Source organism: Pelophylax lessonae (assembly GCF_965119305.1).
Source record: "Pelophylax lessonae genome assembly, chromosome: 4".
Taxonomy (NCBI): Eukaryota; Metazoa; Chordata; class Amphibia; order Anura; family Ranidae; genus Pelophylax; species Pelophylax lessonae.
This window is the reverse complement of record NC_138771.1, coordinates 352211215-352231063: the sequence shown is the minus strand read 5'-3', so window position 1 is coordinate 352231063 and position 19849 is coordinate 352211215. Positions and strand designations below refer to the sequence as shown.

At 41.3% G+C, this 19849-nt stretch overlaps 1 protein-coding gene across 3 annotated transcripts in view; it reads left to right on the top strand.

Annotated features, from left to right (window-relative positions):
- ARHGAP26 (Rho GTPase activating protein 26) overlaps positions 1-19849 on the top strand; it is a 771897-nt gene that overhangs the window by 510315 nt on the left and 241733 nt on the right. The window lies entirely within an intron of this gene.

Genomic DNA, 19849 nt, shown 5'->3' with positions numbered 1-19849 from the left:
AGCTGCACACTCACTACTTCCACCTACTACCTCATATGGAAGGTGGAGGAGCGCAAGGTCTCGAACATCCACCAGCTCCGTGATGTCATCATGGAGGAGTGGAAGAGGACTCCAGTGGAAAACTGTGAAGCTCTGGTGAACTCCATGCCCAAGAGGGTTAAGGCAGTGCTGAAAAATAAGAGGCCACACAAAATATTGACACTTTGGGCTGAATGGAGACCGCACTGTCCACTGTTCCTTAATGGTTTCCTGTGAAGACCAGGAAATTAGTGAAGCAGCACGGAGAGCATAGAAGCCAGAACATTAAGAGTTGTAAACTGCAAGTGCTGGGGTAAGAATTTTATTTATTTATTTATTTTTTTTTGCTTTAAAGTAGACCTGTCATGAGGGGGAAAAAAATTAAAGTCCTTGTTAGTACCCTTTCATGCAAAACACTAGCTTTAAGAAAAAAAAAAGGGTAATAAATAGTAAAAGTTGCTTGCCATAGACTTCAAATTTTACAAAAATGAACAGTTGCTGCACAGTGGCAGGAATACAGTCACATGAAATCAGGAATCCCAGGAGGCTGTAAAAAGGCTTTGTGATATCACTGGAGCCTAACCTAATGGGCCAGAATCCAAATTCTCCAGTAAGCACCTTGATAAAGCTTAAGCTTTTGTTCCCTTTTTATTGTTTTTATTTATTTATTTTTTGGTTTAGAGCTATCAGTTTTTGCATGGGGGTTGATAAATATATATTTCATAGCCATTTGTTCCTGAAAAACAGCCTTTATTTGTTAGGCTGGGTTCAGACAATTTGTTCTTTGTGACATGTACAGTTAGGTCCAGATTTGGACACAGGCACAATTTTAGCTTTGCTTAGGTATTTACTAAAACATATTCAAGCTATAGTTATATAAAGGATATGGGCTGAAAGTGCACACTCTTGGGTTTAATTTGAGGGTACATACATCCAAACTGAAGGGTTTAGGAATGACAGCTCTTACGAATAGCCACCCCCCTTTTTCAAGGGGCTAAAAGTAATTGGATAATTGCATCAAAAGCTGTTTCATGGCCAGGTATGGGCTACCCCTTTGTTTTTTCTTCATCGATTAGGCAGGTAAAAGGTCTGAAGTTGATTCTAAGTGTAGTATTTGCATTTGGAATCTGTTGCTGTGAACCTACATTATGCATTCAAAGGAGCTGTCCATGCAAGTGAAACAGGCCATTGTAAGGCTTTAACCATTTTACCACCGGAGGATTTTGCTGTCTTACGTCTGGGCCACTTTTTGTGATTCGGCACTGTGCAACTTTAACTGACAATTGCACGGTCATGCAATGCCGTACCCAAACAAAATTTACGTCCTTTTTTTCCCCACAAACAGAGCTTTCTTTTGGTGATATTTGATCACCTGTGCGATTTTTACTTTTTGCGCTATAAACAAAGAAATAGCATAAATTTTGAAAAAATAACTATTTTCACATTTTTTTATATGAAATTCCCCCCAAAAAATGTAAAAATCTAAATTTTTTTAAATTTTTGGCCAATTTGTTCTCTGCTACCTATGTTTGGTAAAAAAAAAATCACAATAAGCTTATTTTGATTGGTTTGCGCAAAAGTTATTGCGTTTACTAACTAAGGGAAAGATTTCTGTAAGTTTTGTTGTTTTTTTTTTTTTTAACGAGTAACGGCGGCGATCTGCAATTTTTTTTTTTTGGCGGGACTGCGACATTGCGGCGCACAGATCGGACCCTTGACTGACATTTTTGACACTTTTGGGGGTACCAGTGACATTACTACAGTAATCAGTGCTATACATATGCACTGTTACTGTAAAAATGACACTGGCAGGGAAGGGGTTAATTTTATTGGATAGGGAGGGGTTAATGTATGCCTGGTGCTTACTGACGTGTGGGGGGAGGTGACTGAGTGACACAAGGACAGATCGCAGGTTCAGGAGATCCGCCAGCTTGTGTAAACAGACTTGATTCCCCGACGATCTGGGAAGAGCAGCGGCTCCCCTGGCCGACTCCCGCTGTGACTGAATCCAGCGGGAGCGAGCCTCTGGCGGCACGCACGCGCCGCCGAGAAAGGGGAGTGTCTGGCGACGTAGGTCTACGTCGCCAGACGATAACGAACCACTTTGCCGCAGTAGAGCTCTAGTGAGCAGTGGCAAAGTGGTTAAAAACCAGCAGAAACATTAGGAGTGGTTAAATCAACAGTTTGGTTCATTCAGAGGAAAGATGAATACACTGGTGAGCTCAGCAACATAAAATGGCCTGGACATCCACAGAAGACAAATGTGGTGGATGATCGCAGGATCCTCTCTAACGAAAAACCCATTCACAACATCCAGACAAGTGAAGGACACTCTCCAGAAGGTAGGTGTATCATTGTCAAAGTCTACGATCAAGAGAAGACTTCATGAGCGCAAATATAGAGGGTCCAGCACAAGGTGCCCTTCATAAGCCTGAAGAACAGAAAAGCCAGATTAGACTTTGCCAAAAAACATCTAAAATAGCCAGACCAGTTCTGGAAAAGCATTCTTTGGACAGATGAAACTAAGATTAATCTGTATCAGAATGATATTAAGAAAAAAGTGTCAAAGGCTTGGAACAGTTCATAATCCAAAGCACACAACATCATCTGTAAAACATGACGGAGGCAATGTGATGCCATGGGACATGCATGGCTTCCAGTGGCACTGGGTGATTGGTGTTTATTATTGATAATGTGACAGAAGACAGAAGCAGCCAGATGAATTCTGCAGTGTTTAGAGATATACTGTCAGCTCAGATTCAGCCAAATGCAGCAAAGTTGATTGGATGGCAGTACAAATGGACAATGATCCAAAACACACTGCAAGAGCAACCCAGGAGCTTTTGAAGGAAAATAAGTGGAATATTCTGCAATAGCCAAGGCAGTCACCTGATCTCAACCCAACTGAGCATGCATTTCACTTGCTGAATGCAAAACTAAAAGCAGAAAGACCCACAAACAAAGAACAACTGAAGACAGCTGCAGTTAGAGCCTGGCAAAGCATCAGGAGAAAACCCAGTCTTTGGTAATTTTCATAGGTTCTAGACTTCAGGCAGTCATTGCCAGTAAAGGATTCCCAACAAAGTATTAAAAATGAACATTTTATTTAGGATTATATTAATTTGTCCGATTACATTTGAGCTCCCGAAAATGGGAGGACGGTATAAAAAAAGTGTTGCAGTTACTAAAATTTTTACTTGATATTTATGTTAGAACCCCTTGAATTAAAGCTGAAAGTCTGCACTTCAAATTCATTTGGATTGTTTAATTTTATTTTGGTGGCATACAGAGCCAAAAGTATGAAAATTGTGCCGGTGTCCAAATATATATGGACCGGACTCTATGTTACTGCTTGAGTTACTGCAGTGCATGTTTTCTTCTGCAATGGTTTGCTGTGATGCCCTTCATTCTTAATAGCATTTAACACATCTTGCCAGCACATTCCATGGTGTGCACTTCCAGTGGTGCAATGTGTTACAAAACTTTTTGGGGTGTTTTAGGCATCCTGTAGAAGTGAATAGGCTGTCTTAGGGCAATGCACACCACCAGCTTTAAAACACCGCAGGTGCAGACTCCATTTGAGGGGTTAACCCCCATACACACAGGCCAAATGCTGGACGACATTGGCCGGTTTGTTCAAAAACGTCCGACATTCGGCCTGTGTTTATGGCAGCCAGCCTTTTAGCTGGCTTCTGTTGGACGTGCATGAAGGAAAACCAGCAGCGGACCAGCTTCCGATCAGAGCTCTCAGCCAATGCTGAGAGCGCTGGCCCGAGCGTTCTGGCAGGAGGGCCGTCCCCCTGTCAGGGCACAACACCTCAGTGGGGGAGATCCCTGTACGAACGTCAGAACGTTAGTACAGCAGCTCCGACCAGAGCTGCCAGGTGTTTTTCGTTCAACCCAGCAGTTTGAATAGTAATTCAGTAGTGTGTACCAGGCTTTATTCTGAGTTGTCTCAAATCTATAACCTATTGTATATGGTGTGAAACAGAAATTCAGATCATATCTCATCGTTTATGGTGACATGTGCTTGTTACATTGTTACATAGTAGTTAAGGTTAAATAAAGACAATAGTCCATCCAGTTCAAAGTGTGTGTGTGTGTGTGTGTGTGTCAGTGACGATAATCATTCCCATATTCCTGTATATTGTGTTCTTTGAGATGCACATCCAAAAGTCTTAAAAGTATCAATATTCCCGGGTGATACCACCAATTGTGGAAGAGAGTTCCACATTCTTTCCACCATGACGGTAAAAAAAAACCCTACGCAGCTTAAGGTTAAACCGCTTCTCCAGTCTAGTTATGTGGTCACGTGTCCTCTTACACTCCCTGAGACTGAATCGTTTTTTCCCTATGCTGGGATCACTATTGAGGTATTTGTAAATTGCTATCATGTCCCCTCCCAGGTGTCTCTTCTCCAGAGAGAATAAATGTAGCACTTGTAATCACTCCTCGTAATTAGGGTCATCATCCAATCTTCTGGCTTGTGGCCTGACCAGAGTTTTGTAAAGTGGCAGGATTTTAGTTTTATCTCTGGAGAATGTCCACTTTGTTATGCATTGTCATATTCTGCCAGTTTTGGCAGCTGCAGCTTGACTTTACATGCTATTGCTCAGTTTGTCTTCCACTAGGACCCCCAGATCTTTATCCATTCTTGATTCCCCCTGAGGTTCCCCCCTAGTGAGTAGTTTGCGTTTGTTTTTAGCCCCCAAGTGTATTACCTTACATTTTTCCACATTAAACCTCATTTGCCATGTAGTTGCCCTCTCCGTTATTTTGTTCAGGGCATTCGTTATGCCTTCTATATCCTGATGTGAAGTTAATGCCCTACCTATTTTTGTGTTGTCTGCAAAAACTGAGATTGAGCTATTAATCCCATCCTCTATATCATTTATGAATAAATTAAACAGAATTGGTCTCAGGACAGAACCTTGGGGTACCCCACTTATCACTCCAGACCAGTCTGAGTACGTTATTTATCACCGCACTTTGGAGGCGCCCCTGTAACCAGTTTTCTATCCAAGAACAAATCTTCTAGTCAATTCCTGCAGACCTTAGGTTGTAGATTAAGCGTTTATGGGGAACTGTATGAAACGCCTTTGCAAAATCCAGATACACCACATCCACAGGCCTCCCCTATCTAGATTGCAGCTCACCTCCTCGTAGAATGTTAACAGATTGGTCTGGTTAGAACGTCCCTTTGTTAACCCATGCTGATTACTACTACTGATACTGTTTTCCTCAGCAAATTCTTGGATATAGTCCCTTATCATCCCTTCAAATAATTTACCTATAATTGATGTCAAGCTGACTGGCCTGTAGTTCCCCCGAATATGTCTCTGCCCCTTTTTTAAATATCAGTACCACATTTGCTTTTCTCCAGTCAACTGGTACAGTTCCTGTCAGTATCCTGTCCTCAAAGATTATGAACAATCGTCTAGCTATAACCCGACTGAGTTCTTTGAGGACTCTTGGGTGTAAGCCATCTGGTACTGGTGGTTTGTGTTAAACTTCTTAAGTCTTTCCTTGATTCCAGCCTCTGTTAGCCACAGCAGTACACCCTGTAATGTGTTACTAACAATACTGTCGTGGTCAGTATACCCCCCCTTTTCCTGTGTAAAAACTGAGGAGAAGAAAGCATTTAGTACAGTTGCCTTCTTTGTGTCACCTGTAAGTATCTTCCCTTCGTTTTTTTTTTTATGTGAGCAATGTGTTCTGATCTCGCTTTTTTTTTTTTACTGTTAATATATGTAAAGAATTCCTTGAGATTTTTTTATTTTTTTAAACTCTCCTCTGCTCTGTGTCTCTCGTAGACTTTTTAAGCCGCCCTGATTTGGTTCTTACATTTCTTGTTACATTCCTTGTATTGTTGGAATGCTGGCTATGCCCCCTGCTTTATATTTCTTAAAGGCCATTTTTTTTCTCTAATAAGAATTTTTTTTTTTTTTTTTTTACGGTTTAGCCACCTAGGTTTGACCTTGGCTCTTCTATATTTATGTCCCATTGGAATAAACTGTGTGATACCTTTTTTTAAGCATTCCCATTTTTCCTCCATGTTCAATGTTTCTAGGGTTCACATTCACCCCGGGATTTGACGTTCCGGTTATATTATCACTACTGACTCCCATATTACCCTCTGTCCTTTGCTCACCGCTGACTTACTACCCTTGAACCCCCACATCACTCCCCCCAACACCTTGTTGAAAGCCCCTCCAACTTTGTGGCCATCTTTCTTCCCAATAGAGCTGTACCAACCCCATTAAGGTGCGGCCCGTGCTTACTAAAGAGCTGGTAACCGACTGAGAAGTCAGTCCAGTTCTCAAGGGACCCGAACCCCTCCTTCCTACACAAGTTCCTCAGCCACTTTTTCAGTTCCCTAAGCTCCCGCTGCCTCTCTGGTGTGGCTCAATGCACAGGTAGTATTTTGGAGAAAACCACCTTGGAGGCCTTTCTCAATTTCTTCCCTAATTCCCTGAAATCATTTTTTAGGCATCTCCACCTGCCTCTTACTTTGTCATTGGTGCCTAGGTGAACCATGACTGCTGGGTCCTCCCCAGCCCCACCCACTAATATGTCCACCTGATCCACGATGTGCCAAACCCGAGTGCCTGGTAAACAACATACTGTTGGACGACCACGGTCTTTTTGACAGCCCTCTGTCCTTCTGAGTCCCTACTATTAATACCTGTCTAACATTTCCTGAATCTCTGTCCCCCTCCTTACCGGAGCAGTAACTCCCCTGGCAGCTAGGGGAGGGTGCCTGCTCCAGCACTGCCACTCCTGAGCTTATATCCCAAACATCATGCAATTTGCCATTTTTGTGGGGCTGTACCATCTCAGGACTGGCCTCCCTAACACTCTTCCCTCTACCACTCCTTCTGTCTGTCAGCCAGCTGCCTACGTCTGGCTCCTGTGCCTCCATGTCTCTACCGCCCGTTACACTTGCCCCCCCCACCAGCACCTGCTGGGTAATGTCCAAGCTCCTTTCCAGGTTGTTGATGCTGCACAGTGTTGCCACCTTGTTTTCTAGATCCAGGATCTGGGCTTCCAGAGCAACAAGTTGCTCACATCTCACACAGCAGTATTCGCCCTCGATTGGCTCATCAAGGAAACGCATACATGGAGCAAGATGTGACATCACCAATCCGGTCGACTGAGATTATTACCCTATATTCTAATAGAGATAATAAAGTAAAGACCTGCTATTTGTTATCTACACTACTCCAAGATCCCCTGGTGCTATAGCTACCCCAATTACTTCCCAGTCACTCTCAGCACCCAGTACTCCCAGTCAGAAAGGTAGTCCCAGTCACTAAGGTACTCCCAGTCACTAAGGCACTCCCAGGTACTTTGTTGGGCAAAGAGAAGATCTTAGAAAGAATTGATAATTTATAAAAACAATCATTGTTCTATATAAACTTTCAAACTGATGAATTGCACAAGATTCTCTTTTAACATTTTGAATTGAGCAGGGATACTTAATTTAACAGTTTAAATGACAAGGTGACATGTCAGTGGAGTAAGTGCTTCTCTTGAAGGTTACATCACAAGGTTATCTGTATTGATGTAACTGATATCCGTGAGTGAATATGATGACAAAATTCTCCTTGTTTTCAGAAGATTACACGTTAAACTGATTTATTGTCTTCCAGCATCCCCAGAATACCCTAACAGAAGCAGGATCATGTAATATATGCTTTCCTCTCTGCCTCTATTTATCATCCAATTCGAAGATCTATAGTATTCCCTGGGAGCATGAGCTAAATAGACAGACTTGCAAGAACACATTCGTGTCAAGATTACCTTTTTTTTTTTTTCCTGTCTTTTGAGAGTAGGGAAAAGAGCAGTTTTTCAGGACACTGTCAAACTGGATCTCTGCAAACCACATCTCTTTTACGTTTGTGCATGTATACTGTATATGGAAGCACACCAGTTGACTGAAGCTCCAACACTTTTTTCTGCTTTACCCCAAACAAAAAAATATAAAAAATTTAGTTGGATTTAGGCTTTAAAGTTAACCTGTAACCAGATCATGCACACTAAAGCATTTACCTTTTCTGAACCAGCAGTAAAAGCACTTTAAAACAAGCCCTTGTTTATCTCTGTATCCATAAGCATTAGGGATACATTCATTTTACAAAGATTACATCCGTGAATCCTGAAACTTTTTTTTCCAGAGATGATGTAACCTGTCAGTACTCTAAAATAAGGATCTCCAAACTACGGCCCTCCAGCTGTTGAGGAACTACACGTCCCATGAGGCATTGTAAAACTCTGACAGGAATGACTAGGCATGATGGGAATTGTAGTTCCTGAACAACTGGAGGGCCATAGTTTGCAGACCCCTGCTCTAAAGTAATTACAGCAGGTGTTTCTAAGCTGGTAAAAAAACAACTGAAATCCGACATTAGAGTCTTTGTTGCTTAGCGACGAGCTTGAGTTTGGTCAGAGTTTGGTAGCTGCAATCGCTGGGTCAATGAGCTATGATCGGAAGATTTTCCCCCTGTAGCTGAACATATACCAAAAGGGGGGAGGGGATGCAAATGGCATCATTAACCTAATATGGCCACATGGATATTTTATTATACATTAAGAATATGTAAATCGTTTGTCTATAGTCTGGCGCAGGTGCACCTATAGGGCTGCAACTGCCTTTCTCCTATCAGGTGCCACTACCTATTGCCATTATAAAGTGTTTTTACTTTGACACATTGACATGCCAGACCCTTTGCTTCCCCTTACTAGTCAGTGAATTACCCTCATCTTTTCTATGACTATACATTTAAAGCCCATCTTCAGGCAAAACCCTAAGACCACACTGTGACCTGCTTTTACCATTCATCACCATTTCCCCTTTTTATTTATGTTTTTTAAAGACCCCTAAAGCAGATTTTCCCTCTTCTAATTTTCCCTGCTGTCCCATAATCTCCTGCAGTGCCCTTGCTGGCGTTAGGGGACATTGTGTGGACTCAGCAATGGACAGTCAATCAGAAGTGCCCACTTCACCAGCAGTGGGCACCCAAACAAGGACCTTTCATTTCTGTAGTTCAGAAGAAAGAGAATTCCTGGCAGAGTTTCCTGTGATCATGGATCCGGGTAAGTAAATGGGGATTTTGTGTGTGCTTTTTTACAAATATAAATGGGTGTTTAGCTAGAGTTTGATTAGAATTGATACAATTTATTGGTAGGGGAAGTATTGATCTGAGATCAGCTTTAAAAATACAACTTTTTCCTGTATGTCATCCCTCCATTCTCTCCTGCTTAAAATTACATTTCTATCCGATTTTCCTTGTCTGTCTGTTTTCATTCGCATTCATTGCATCAATATCTGTAGCTGTTTATAGTAGTAAGTTCATTGTAAGAAATGGTAACACCCCCTCTCCCTGCTCTGATGCTTTTACTCCTAGCATTCCTCAAACCTCTGTTCTCCTTGCATTCATAATTGTGATGTAGTTTTGCAGGGCTGATTTGTTACTATACAATGTATGCCAGTGACCAACTCTTGTCTTTTCCTTGATTGGTTCCCATTTTGCTCATGTTCTACAGGCTTGACAAAATTGCCATCTTTATTTTACCATATATCAAACACATCTCTGAAGCTCTTTACAAAATTGACTTTATCCATTTAACTATAGAAGGAGCATCCAAGGTTTTTTTCTCATTTTTCATTCTTAGCCTGGTAGCTTTGTCTTAGAATTAAGGCAACTTGTTTTCCAGCTGGTATACTCTTTACTGTGTTCTGCCCTTAACCCTGTCAATCCCACCACTGCCATTTTTGTTGTGCTATGGCTCTTGATCTCATGACCTGAAATTAAGAAACTCGCTGCCATTGTAGTGCTTGGTTGCTAAGAATTTTAGGTCAAAGAACAGATTTTGAAGTGATCTTTAATTGCCTGGCACTGTTCATCTTAAATTGTTTTGCAAAAACACCAAGAAAAGAAAATGTATACATGTATCGTTTAAATCTCTAGACCTAGTATTGGTATACACACACACACTTAAAATGGATGAAAAAGTATTTTCTTGTACTGACAACAGTTCATGTTTTTTTCTTAGCAGCAGTCCTGACCTGCAATCTTCATTGAGTTTTAGGCCTCATGCACACAGGGCGTTGATTTGAATGGAAGTCACATCCAAGTCGGATTATCATGATCCGTTTTGTGGCATGCGACTTGTGCTCTGAGGTTCTTTAAAAAAAGAAAACCCCACGCCAAAATGAAAAAATAAAATACCATACAAGACCCTTCGGTATGGATTTTGAGGGGGAAATCCCCACACCAAAGAAAAAAAAAGATTTGTGGGGCCCCTCCAAAATCCATACCAGACCCTTCTCCAAGCCTACAGCCAGGCAGGTCAGGAAAGGGGGGAGACGAGCGAGCACCCCCCCTACTGGATCATACCACACTACATGGAGGAAGCAGGTGCTTTGGGCGGGGGGGGGGGCTTTGCACCCCCCACTCTGAAGCACCTTTGTTCCCTTGTTGATAAGGACAAGGACCTCTTTGCGACAACCCTGTGCGGCGGTTGTCTTTTATTATACACCACATGCATGGATGTGTGGTATTGGGGATTCCTTTTCCCCTCTCTTCAGAGGTCACAGGAGCTGGGACGAACTCCACTCCTTCGCCGGCACTCCTGCAGCAGCGGACACATACACCATCCACATCGCTTCCCAAATCACCACACGAGCCTGAGCGGCACACTGATCATCCATGGATCACAGTGGTTGTGCAGGTCTACGTGAAGTGGGCTTTATGGAATCTGGAAGCCCCCTTTTATAGGGGGGCCCCCAGATCCCGCCCCCCACCATGAGAATGAGTATGGGGTACCCATTGACCCTAAAAAAAGCAGTGTAGTGTAAATAAAACAAGAGACGGTTTTTGACAAGTCCTTTATTTAAAATGAAGAATGTCTCTTGTCGTAGCTCCAATGTGTCTTCTTCCTCCGGCGGGGTGTGCTTCCTCCGGTGATGTGTTCTTCCTCCAGTCTTCTCCCTTTGCTGCTGTCTTTTCTGCCACTGCTGTCTTATCCACTGCCGACCCGGTCCTCTTTCGATGCTGGCTCTTTTTGTTGTGCCAGCTCCATTCTCTGTGGGTTCTTATATAGCCATGGGGCGTGACCATCTGGTGACATCACCATGAGACTCCAGCCCTTATTACATTTCGTGACATCACAAAGGGGGTCTCATGTTGACGTCACTGGATGACCACACCCCATGGCTATATAAGAACTGGCGGACATCGGAGATGACACAACAATGGGAGCCAGTGTTGGCAGGGGATCGGGTCAGCGGAGGAGTAAACAGCAGTGAAGCGAGAAGACCAGAGGAAGAACACATCACCGGAGGAAGAAGACACAGAGCTACAACGGGGGAACATTCTTTTTTTTTTTTTTAATAAAGGACTTGTCAAAGCCGTATCTTGTTTTTATTTACAGTACACTGCTTTTTTTTTTTGAGTGAATGGGTAGGTGTACTCCTTCACAAGGGGGGGGGATCAGGGGGCCCCCTGGTTAAAGGGGGCTTCCAGTTTCCGATAGGCCCCCTGCCCGCAGACCCCCACAACCACCACCCTGGATTGTCAGGAAGAGGCCCTTGTCCCCTTGTCAGACCAGGTGCAGAGTCCCCCCTGCCCCAAAGCACCCACCTACCCATGTTGGGCATGTGGCCTGTTATGGTCTGGGGGGGGGGGGCGCTCGCTCATCGCTCCCTTCTTTCCTGACCTGCCAGGCTGCATGCTCGGGAAAGGGTCTGGTATGGATTTTGGGGGGGGGGGCCACACCGTTTTTTTTTTTTTTTTTCTCATTTTGGCGTGGGTTCTCTTCCAAGTCCATACCAAACTCAAAGGGCCTGGTATGGATCTGGAGGGGGGCCCCACGCCATTTATTAATTTTTTTTAATTTTGGCATGGGATTCTTCTTCAAGATCCTCAGCTGTAACGCTGGTCTTCGTTCAGGCCCTGGGTTTTTTTTGCAGCTTGAAAATTCCAATGCCACTTAGAGCTCCTAAAATCCTATGTGTGCATGGACACATAAAATAAGATGGAGAGCCATTTTTAAGCTGCAAAAAAAAGAAAAACGTCTGACGCTTGTAAAAGCAGCTGAAAATTGCCCTGTGTGCATGAGGCCGTAATAGTCGTGATGGCATTTTTTACATCACAGCACCCTTGACGTACACTATTGATTCTTGGTCTTTGTGTTAAAAGCAACAACTCATCAGCTTACCCTTATGCCTCGTACACACGTGCAGATTATCTGAAGACTTTTGTCTGCAGACTTACCAAAACCATATAATATGAGGTCAAACCTAAACACTTTCAATTTGTATGCAATCCGGCAGGCCCTTGCACTACATAGAAAAGGTAAGTCTGCAGACAAAAGTCTTCAGATAATCTGCACGTGTGTACGGGGCATTAGTCTTTCAAATTTGGGAGGGAGTCCAGAAGCTTAATACATGATTATTCTGATTTGGTCAGAACAGCTACTGCTAATTTTATTGCTCTGTATTAGGCAAGATTATTGCTCTGTGGATTTTAGTCTTGGCTTATGTGCAATCCAGGCTAATGGTTTAATGTGAAGATTATATATTAATCTAGTAATACAGAAGACCTGCTAAGGGTTCTCACACTCTTTATTGGATTATGGCCTAAACAGCCAACACTCCTGGCTGAACAGAAATGGGAATAAAGTTGGGAAGAACTAAGTGTTGGAGTACAAGGGACATAGAAAAAGACAAGGCCTGACTTGGCCCACCAAGCTCCATCTACAACTAGGTAACCTCTTTTGGGTTGACCAGTAAATTAATTTAGCTTTCAATACTTTAAAAGTTTTTTTCTGGAATAAAGTCCTTTTATGTGTAAAAATGCACAGAAGGAAATTATGGTCTATGTACCACATAATGAAATCTGCAAGACATTATACTTACTATATACTTACTTACCTACTATACTATACTTAGGTTGCATCAATCTTAAAGTATAAAGTTGAATTTCCCTGTCTGTTTTCACAGCTTGGATAAAATATATCTTATTTCCTTGGTGCTAAGGTGTGATAATCAAGACCTAAGCCTATTACTTCTTACATTCAGAAGACATCTGCAGGCAGCAGCCTTGCGGATTATCATGCACAAAGCACACTGGTTCTGTGCTGATTGAATCCACAGATTGTCAGTGGCAGACACAATGACTATGCTATCCAATATCAGCTGACCTATATCATTCACGATTAAAAAGAAGAGCTGGCAAGCCAGAGTTCATTACGCTGAAGTAGCTCAGCTGCAGTGATCTGCATATCTTGCTGTAATTAAATTGATTATCATAGCTCTCAGATTAGATTAACATCTGCCATTTGTATCAAAGCTGTTTATTAAGAAATTTAGATTTGCTTAGTTTTGTGTGTACAATCCAGGTAACTTTTGTTTTATGGTTACTAACTTACAGAACTTCAACGTTGATGAATCTGTCTTTTCAAACTAAACTAAATACTACCTAATAAAGTCATCCAGAGAATAGCTGTGGTGGTTCAAGCAGTGCAGCAGTTAACCTTCCAAAATGCTTAGTAGCATATAAGATCTCCACTTGAAGTAATACTGTCGCAATACATTTATTACTACAAATTACAGAAAGCACAATTAAAGCTGAATTCAAGGAATTCAGATACTTTGTAAAATGTGCGGGCACACTATGAGTTATATACAAGGAGGTGCATGACCTCTCCTGAACTTATCTCTTATATTTATGCCTGACAGGGTTCTTGCTTAGGGTTGTGAGAGAGGGGAGAGAGTTACACAGAGCAGCTATGCCAGCCCCTCTCCTCTGCTGAATGAGTTAACATATAATACAAAGGCTTCTTTATTTGGGCAGGAGGAGAGAAGGGGCAGGCATAGCAGCTGCACCAACTCTAATGTTGAAGATACTTAGGCCTGAAGCATCATCATCAGGCTTCAAGAAATACAGTGATAGCCATCCTCTGGGACTGCAAGAAAACTGGCAGTTCCATGCACAAAGGGCAATCCTGACAAAATGGGACAAAAATCATTTTTTCCCTAGACAACCAGATTTATCTGGGTTGGTCGATGAGGTCCTGCCTGCTCTGGTGTCCTTGGTCTCCTTAACCTTCAGGCCAGGAAGTCCTTTCTCCCCCTCCACTGGACAGTAGTCACCAGGGATGCCAGCCTGTCTAACTAAGGAGCTCTGTGTCTGAAATCAGCGCATGCTCACTGGATGCCAGAGGAGGCTCGGCTGCCCATAATTTTCCTGGAGCTGCTATAGGTGGCGCTATAAAACCCTGTGGTCAAGACCTGTGTCAGTAGATAAACTCAGAGAAAGGGATTTTTACCATGATTAACAAAAAATGCCATTTTGTTAAATGTTTTGTGACACAAAGAAGCTTCATTAACCACTTGCTGATTGCCAGCAGTACATATACTAACTAGAAAACAAGTATCCTTTTTTTTAAAAAAGGTTATACTCCCCGCGCCTAGGAGTTGGTGTATTATTAAAATATATAAATTACCCTAAAAATGTGAAAATACGTTTAAAATTATGTGTGAAATTATAAGTTAATAGAAATAGCAGCAGCAGTAGTATAAAATGGGGAAATGAAAACAAATAGTCCTATTGTTAGGGCTATCTACAGCGCTTGCTAAAATGTATAAAATGTGTGAGATTATATACGTGTAGTTGTAGGGTTTACAAATAAAATTACCAAAGTGCAAATGCTTGTGCAAATCAATTACTCAATATTATAAATTCATGCATAAATCAATAAAGTTTTCCTTTTGTGCAATAAATATATACCAAAAAATGTCCAAAGTATAAATAGGTGAAAAAATTATTAAATATATAATCCGTGAGAAATCCTTTTCTTAGGGAATGTGCCAGTGCTCTTTCAAGACATAAAATAGTGACTGGTAAAAAGTGCAAAGTGCTTGAAACTTTCTTCCCGTGCAATAAAATGTAAGGTGGGTAACTTACCAAATGGAGTGGGTCTCACTATTGAGACCAACCAGGCTTAATGGTAAGTTCCCTTTAAGAATCCTCCTCTGCCGCTGGTAGTTTTCCAGCCTTTGAGAACGTCACCGGATGTGACGAAATGCGTCAGGACGTGGACCGCACAGCGTAACACACGTGACACACGATTGGAACGCAAGCCGAAATCACCGCCGCTCGCCACTCTGCACAATCGTCTTGTATGTCACGGATATCAGCACAAGATATCCTTGCTGGAACTTGCTGAGTTGCTGTTAAACTTTGACTTTTTTTGGGAATAAACCTTCTATTACAATATCACACTATCTGGAGTTTATCTTTTTATCTATTACTACCTGAGCTGCTTTATGGATCCGTGAGGAGGAAAACTACCAGCGGCAGAGGAGGATTCTTAAAGGGAACTTACCATTAAGCCTGGTTGGTCTCAATATTATACGATATGTGAGACCCACTCCATTTGGTAAGTTACCCACCTTACATTTTATTGCACGGGAAGAAAGTTTCAAGCACTTTGCACTTTTTACTGGCACATTCCCTAAGAAAAGGATTTCTCACGGATTATATATTAATTTTTTCACTTATTTATACTTTGGACATTTTTTAGTATATATTTATTGCACAAAAGGAAAACTTTATTGATTTATGCATGAATTTATAATATTGATTAATTGATTTGCACAAGCATTTGCACTTTGGTCATTTTATTTGTAAACCCTACAACTACACGTATATAATCTCACACATTTTATACATTTTAGCAAGCGCTGTAGATAGCCCTAACAATAGGACTATTTGTTTACATATACTAACTGTAACTGTATGTCGTTTCGCGGGACCAGTAGTGGGGGCGCGTGCGCGGGGAGATTGGCTACAGGAGGAGCCAATCAGCCGGACCGGCTGCGATTGTCACAGGACACTCATGATCGCCTCCCGTGGAGACAGAACGGTGGTCTGCCGTTGTAAACACGGCAGACTGCTGTTCTGTCAGTTATGGACACAGGGATCCTTGTTTTCCTCTTATTTAGGAACACAGATCTGTGTTCATGCAGCAAGCCCATCACTCCCACAGTTAGAAAGCACCCCTAGAGACCCATTTAACCCTTTGATCTCCCCTGGTGTTAACCCCTTCCCTGCCAGTGTCATTAGTACAATAACTGTGCATATTTTTAGTACTGATTACTGTAGTAATGTCACTGGTCCCCACAAAAGTATCAAAAATGTCAGTTAGGTGTCTGATCTGTCCCCTGCAATGTCGCAGTCCCGCTAAAAATTGTTAATCATCGCTATTACTAGTAAAAGAAAATAAAAATTACATAAATCTTTCCCCTAGTTTGTAGACATAATAACTTTTGCAATATACGCTTTTTGGGGGTTTTTTTTTACCAAAAATATGTAGCACAATACAAATTGGCCTAAAATGGTGAAAAAATTAGATTTTTTTATTTTTTTTTATTGGGAATGTTCTATAGCAAAATGAAGAATATGCATCCATTTTTTTTTTTTTACACTGGAGCCTGTAAAGCATTGCATCTGTAATCAGCAGATTGCAGGTACAATGCCAGGATCCTGCAGACCCTGTTAGCTGTCTGCCCGTATCTCCCATATTTGCAGAATGTTACTGAACTGCAGGAGTAAACAATGAATTATGAGAACGCTCACCAGCTCCCTCGCAGTTCATTGAGAACTCCAAGCTATCTGCCACAGCGGCCAACAGTACCTGTAGTTCATTCACAGGAAACTGTATATGAATGATTTGGCTGTTTTCAAAAAGTGACAGTAGGTACGGGAAAAAGATCTCCCACCCGCTGCTGCATGTTACACCTTAGATATGGATGGTAACCTGTAACAAGCTCCTAATGGGAAATGTATCCTTTAATCCTAAGAAAACCACGCAAGCTCATAAGGCTGGGTGTACAAATATGCAAATCGAATTCGCAAGGCAGGCGAGTGTGACCAACTACCAATGGAGTGGATTCACACAGGTCCGGGGTGGCCGCAGCCTGCATTGAAAAAGGGCCCTGTGCACCTTTTTGGTTTGATTCAGGTGTGAATTCAGGCAAAAATTAGGACCTGATTCGCACTTGGACCAGTAAACAGGGACAACCCTTACCCCAGGCATGAAGCCGCTGCATATGTGTGAACCCTGCCTAAAACAAGCTATAGATAGGCTTTAACGAGGAAGTAAAGTCTGTTGTTTTTTTTGTTTTTTTTCTTTCCTGGAAAGTAAAGGCATAATGTACTATTATGGGACATCTCCAAATGAAACCCTCTTCGCCCCCGCTGGAGACCGCATCCATCTTTGCCCGTTTTCCTTCCGGGTTTACGGATTCTGGCTGTGCTACTGGCCGAAGCCACATGACATCACTCCCGCGCATGGGAGCCACCAGTCACGGCACAGGGCTCTGAAGAAACAGTATGCTCTGCTGTTCCTTCAGAGCACATACACTGACATCACCGGCGCAAGTTTAGGAGATATTTACACATTCGAGGGCTGGATGTCTGCCAAGTCATTGCTAGGCGGGGGGCATGGTGAACTGAGCTGCCGAGACTTGATTGAATTATGTCTGTGAAGAACGAATTGCTCCACATTGCCTGCAGATACAGAGCTTGTTTTAAAGCCTATTTACTCTTTTATAATATCTACATTTTAGAATGCCCATAGCCTGTGTTTTGCCCATGCAGACAGAGTATTTAGTCCTGTTTTAAGCTTCAGATTGTAACTTCTCTTCTCGCACTGGAGAGTGAAGCATGGTGAAGGGGCTGCAGTTAAATGAACTGGTTGCTTTTCCCTGCAAGGGCAAATTATAGGTTCACTTGAAAATCCATATAGCTAATAATGTCCATGGTTCACTAAAACTAATGCAGGGGAATTTGTGCTAAATACAATTTTATTTAGCTTCTCTATACAGTTTATGCTGTCTTAAGTTTACACCCTCCTTGGTGCCTGTTGTATCATAAAATTACCACATTTAAAGAAAGTCAGTATGTAAAAGGGAATATAAAGGGACTCATACTCCGGTGGTGTTTTCACATTATGGAATGTTCTAAAAGCAAACCTACTACCACTTTCATAAATGTTTTAAAAATACAGTTTCTTTAGCATTATGATAAAGAATTCTACTTGACAAAAAATGCGTTGAAAATGCCAACATTTTGCTCCGAATGTGGTCTATAAAATCTTCACTTTTGTACACCTAGAAAATCATATGTTCTTAGACCGAAAAAATGCAGCTGGTAGGTGATCTCAGAACTAGCAGTTGCTCTGCCCTTTTCTCTACATTACCCCTGCTTTTGGAAATACATTGTTTTGTGGCCCAAGTTGGGAGCAAATGCTCACTTTACTACTTTGTTGTTGAAAATAGTACAATTCTTTAAAGGGAATCACCTAGGAAAGACATCTAGGAGCTGTATATTTTTTCATTTTGGATAGAATAAGGTAGGGATATAACCCCTGTCAGATTAATATTTACCATCTGTGTCTCATTGCAAAGATTTCCCTTCACTTCCTGCCCCATAGCCAAACAAGAAGTAAGAGGAAATCCCTGCAAATAAGGGAATTCCTTGGGGACCCCTAGGTTACCAGAATTAGTGTCTCCTTTGCAAAATTTCCCCTCTTTTACTTTGTTGGTAACAACCCAAAATGTGGGATTTTCTTTTACTTCACTTTCAATGATAATGGTAAACAGGACAAATTGAGAGGGTGAATCTCCTTAATGGGCACAGACGGCAATAAAAACAGACAAGCATTTTAATCCCTCTATCCGAAACAAAAAAAAAAAAGAAACGTTTTGCCTTTAGTTATACTTTAGGTTTTATGAGAGGAAGTCCTTGATTAAAGAGAGAAGTTTTATTTCAAACAGGTCACGTCCTGCCTAACCAGTTTATTTGTTAGGATTGTAGATTCTTTTTATGGTACTAATAATTTGCCAAAAGGTGTATATATAGGCACTAAAGCTTTCGCTGCTTTCATAGCTAGGCACGTGGCATTTTTAGGGTGACAGTTTAATCAGCACATGATGGATTTTATTGCTGTTAACATTTTATATTACCTGTGTAAGTATAAGATATTTTTTCACCTGTATAAGTATAAATTTTGCATGAAGTGTAGGGTTTATGTTAACTTGAGAGTGAAGTTCGATAAATAGGCATTGTGCAAGTGTGGTAATTTAAACTTTTATTTGTGATATGAATCTGCTGAAATAAACCAAACATTAATATTCTTTGCCTGTACTGTTTGTCACTCGCATATTGATTTTTCAATGAACTGTTAAAATCTGGTAAATATCAATTATTTTAATGGAATTATTAATTATTATTAAAATATTTTATTTTAATTGATGTAGATAGAAATGAAGCATGAGTTGTTTCCTTGAAGATCTAACAAGCCAATTGAAACAAAAATAATATTCACAGGGCAAAATTTGACAACAACGATTTCTGTTAGTGTTGAATCAAGTGATTGCTTTTAACATGTTTGATTGCATAATAGGATCAAAGGTTTGTCTGACTTCCAACTGTCTCTCATTTAGGAGAACTGTCCCTCTTCTGAATTAAAATCCCTCTGTCCCTCTTTCATCCTCCGTTATCCCTTATTTTGGTCTGATGTATTGAACTCTATAAATATTTACTAATTAACTGCCTAAAGTCTTATAAACTAAAAAAATATCATCCAACCTCTAATTTATTGCATTTCATATTTAAAAAACCCAGAAAAAAGACAAGTATTGGAGAGGAAAAAAAAAAGAAAACACTTGTGTGTTTAAACAATAATTTTATGCATATTATTTGGAGGCTGCATAATTGGCATTCGGGGCTTGGCATTGGTGTGTCAATTGCATACGTAC